The following is a 4,469-nucleotide window of genomic DNA, read 5'->3' as shown; positions in this document are numbered from 1 at the left end:
GGCGCACATAGCAGTCACGGGGAGGGGCAAGATAACTTCGAGAAGGAGCGGATGAAGGTCACGGAGCAGCGCAATGCCAAGGGGCACGGGGAGGAAGACGACAGGCGCATTCAATGCCATGTCGGCCTGCTAGAAACGGTCATTCCGCGAAGACGGCGAGAGGGAGAGGGGCCGAAGCACAAACGATGCTCTGGACGTAGCCCAGCGAGCAGAGTGCGTGAATAGCCATGCCAACTGTGTGGCCACCACGGGACAAGGCACAGGGAGGTCACGAGAGGATTACAAACTATGTCTGGGGTGTTGTCTCTCCACCCTAGAGACTGTAGAAAGCAAGAGATCGAGAGAAGAAGCTATGCATCTGAGTTCGGCATCGATTAAAGTTTTCTGTAGCAAACTTGGTCAGGCCACTGTGCTCAATAGAGAATTGATTGGAAACAAAGTTGATGTCTAGGGTGATTAACTAAGGAAGGACTGCAATCCTGGGGAGTTTGAGGAGAAATGGACCAAGGCTTAATATAGTTGCTTTGGAACTGACCAAAATGGTCCAGAAAGGAGATCAAGATGATGCACTCAAATGAAGAAGCCACTTGAGCTGAAGTTTGGCAAGGCAGGGTTATCTGGCTATATGAAGATGCTGTAAAAATTTCATACCAAATGGACAAGCCAAAATAGTACTTGCTTCACAAACATCCTCTCTGTCTAGAAATTTGGGAAAATTGTAGAGAAAAAATGGCTTGATGAATTGATCCCAAATTTGGTGAAGAGAGGTTATTTAGGTAGGAGCATGATCTGGTAATCTTTCAAAATTAGCAATATAAATTATACTTGCTTCATAACCTGAAAATATTAACAGAATAAAAGATTTGGTCCTATGCTCACATAGATCAAGGGGTGGAGCTGAAATTTGGAGTAGTGTTATAATATGAGCACATGAAGGAGTGTGCAAATATTTTACTCATTTGGATAAACCTAGCTAGTACTTCCTTCACAATGCCTTTTGTTTGACAGAAACTTTGAAAAAATTGCTGAGGAAGATTGGCTAGGCAAATAAAGTTGAATTTTGGCATGAGGCAATAATTTGGACATAAAAGAATGCTCAAAAAGTTTGGGAGCAATCAAGAAAGGATAGGTGGCACTTCCTTCACAAAGTGCCACTCTAGACAAAAATGAAGAAGTAATATTGGAGAATTCTTTTCGAACTGGCCAAGGAAAAGTTTGGGCATATGTGAGCAATATATGACCCAAAGAAATTATGAGAATTATTTGGGAATTTTGGGAGTGACAGAAATATAGGTTGCTTCACAACCTAGGGTAATTAGGGTTATTCCTTTAATAGAAAAAGGAATATTCCTTATAAAAGAATTTTAGGGTTGGGTTAGAATGGAAATGACATGGTATTGGGAAAGATTTGAAAATGATGAGCCACTTGGGAGAAATAAATGATGATGATCTCCCAGGTTGCAAGGCCACGGATCCACTCCAAAAAGAAAAATCAGAGCAAAAACCAATAAATCGAAAAGAAAAAGGAAAGGGCCAAAAACCAGGATGTTACAAACCTTACTGCCTTAAAGAAATCTCATCCTCGAGATTTGGTTACTCAAGGAACAAGTATTACTTAAGGACACGGTTTCCAACTCGGGTATCCTTTTCCTTTATTTATTGTTCCCACAACAATTTCATATGATTTTCTTACCTTGCTCTGGGTGGTTTGCTTCACCTTTCCCAAATTCTAACAAGTTTTTGCTCATATACCAAATCATTTTTGCTGACGTTGATTTTCTCATATCTTCGGTGATATCCGAGGGATCTGAGCATAAATTTTCCTTTGGTCATGAAAACCTTTTTACTTCTGACAAGGAGTTTGCTCAAACAAATGCAGGCCTTTCGGGTTCAATAAATGCTGAGAATCACGGCCATTCCCTGATGGGATCTGATTGATCATAAGTGGTACTGACTTATATTGATTTGTTTCTTTGGCTTGAGCATGAGATATGTACCAAAGATTCGACTGCCTTCTGTAGTGAGCAATATAAGGGGTACGGACGTATAGGTGTATCATACCTCAAATATTAATATCTTGTAACTGACCTGACAGGGGTGCTGGCGGGAAGATACTTTTCATGACAGGTTGTCCATGTACTTGGTTCCGCCAGTGAGTATACCTGGTCTGAGCTGATTGTTTGGCTTTTGACTTTATCATGTTGTCGGTATACCCTTTTGTGGTAATAGTCCGTGAGATGCTTCGACACTGCCGCCAAAGTCAAACTGTGGAGTTTGCAAAGGAAATCTTGGATCTGGCGGAACAGACTTGGATATTCCACACTAACCATTCTGGGCAGGTGCGGTGGGGCAAGCGGGTCAGCGGAATATGTAGTCCTTGTAGAACGGAGTAGGACTCTATGGTATGCCTTTGTGGATCCGTATGGAATCATGTCCTCCAACTGTCTTGGGTAGCCGGACCCTGATGGTCACGCAAAAATCATGATAACTTGGCTATCAGTCTCACCCTTTAACGGTCATGATTTTGTTTGTTAGGATACCTTACTGAAATAGCTTGGCCACATATGTCCTTGATTATTCGTATGACCGTGGATGTGATTAGGGAAATATTTTGGCATCATTCCTTGTACTTGCTTTCTGACCTAGGTCCGTACGTATATGACATATACTTGGGGCTTGTAGCTGTACCGAGCTCGTTGTTGAGGCCAATCATACAGGAGGTTGACAAGAGTTCGGGATATCACCATGTCTGGTGCGGGAATAATGCTTCGGTATCCATTGTCAAGACTGTTGATTATGCGTTATCATCTTCAGATCTTGTCGATCCTTGTATTACATGAGATGTATCTCTGCTCATCTTCATTTGTCTGACTCGTGAGGTTATTGAATCCTTACTTTTCCTATGTATATCTGCTTGGTCACTATCGCATCTCATATGGGGGACTGGTCTGACCGGGGATGCACGCTCACCATATATATATAAGAAGAATATGCCACCGAACACTCGATCCTCGCGGTAGACATATGTCTTAACTGAGTGATACTTTTGAACAAAAAATGTTGCGGATCTGATTTTTGAACTGCGCTGTCATATACTGCCAACTCACTGTATAACCTATGAGGACAGTGCAATAGGGTGGTACTGACGTGGACTGAGTGGCTTACGAGAGAAGCCATCTGAGTTGCTTGCTGAGGAAGACTCCTTAGCTTCTTCTCGAAGCGTTTGTCTGGGTAACGTGCAGAAGAAATCTCGATAGTTTATACACGAAGCTTGACCTAAGTATCATGCTGGAGAAGCCTCGGTTCCGTACTTGATAAGCTTCTCCTCGGTTTGCTTGTTGAGTGAGATTCCATTTTTTCTGTCAGAAGCTCTCACTCAGGTATCTTGCTGTGGGAGACTGGGTATCTTGGACCGGAATCTGTCCATATATTGTACTGAGGAAAAATTGAGGAGCCTTGCATCATACGTTTCTTCCGATAACATGTGGAGGAAGACTGAGTTTCTCATATTCAAAACTTCATATTGTGGTATGCAAACTAAAAGCCGTACACACACCCATAATATTCTGCGGCTGATTACTTGCATGAGAAAATTTGTTTGGCTGCCTTTCTTGATCATAGCACATTTTGGCTTTCTTTCAGAGTATAACATTGCAAGTGTCATCCATTGCGGAGCCAAAACTTTGTATATGATCCATACCTTTGACTGAAAATATGTCGTTGCTCTTGCACCTGACTTGTCTTCCTGCTGACTTGATCATTACTATGTGAGGATTAAATACTGATGTAGACTTGATGTGTTTAGCTGAGCTTCTTCCAATTATTTGAAATTCTTATTGCTTTTTTGGGTCCGGTTTTGGTTGATGAGAAACTTCCATAAGGGGAAATAAGGTAACACCAAGGGACCAAAAAGAAAGAAGCAAAAGAAACAACTCAACTAAATAAAAACATACAAAACAATCAATTCACACAAAAACAATGCCACATATTACTGCTAGTCACACATTATGGATGCCTACTTAAGCACACAAATCTCGCGGGATCTCTGGTTCTACGATCTAGCATGTTGTGACGGTGTGCACAAAGACGAATCAATGTGTGGAAGAGTTGGTGCAAACAAGGCTACGCCAAGTGTTGGCTTAGTCAGGTAGCAACCTGGACTAGCTCGAAGGCGAGGACGTACTCGATAACTATGTAGCGGGACACCAATGTCGTGATCACATTTTATCAAGCAGACGGAAGGGATCCGTGCTCGTCCAAGGAATAAGGATAGTGGGGATAGCTGAGTCGGATGACATTGCCCTTTCTAGATGACTAAGATCATTAAGGGTTGCCAACGCGAGAAAATGAAAGGCATGATCTGGGGTAGAAACATGTCTACCACCGAAACAATAGGCGAGGCTGAAAGAAGGATATCGGCGCGATACCTGAGCACCATTTCTGCAAACAGTGTCGGGATCACTTGGCAT

This window comes from Triticum dicoccoides, chromosome 2B, assembly GCF_002162155.2.
Source record: "Triticum dicoccoides isolate Atlit2015 ecotype Zavitan chromosome 2B, WEW_v2.0, whole genome shotgun sequence".
Lineage (NCBI taxonomy): Eukaryota > Viridiplantae > Streptophyta > Magnoliopsida > Poales > Poaceae > Triticum > Triticum dicoccoides.
The sequence above is the reverse complement of the archived record's forward strand: the minus strand, read 5'-3'. Positions refer to the sequence as shown.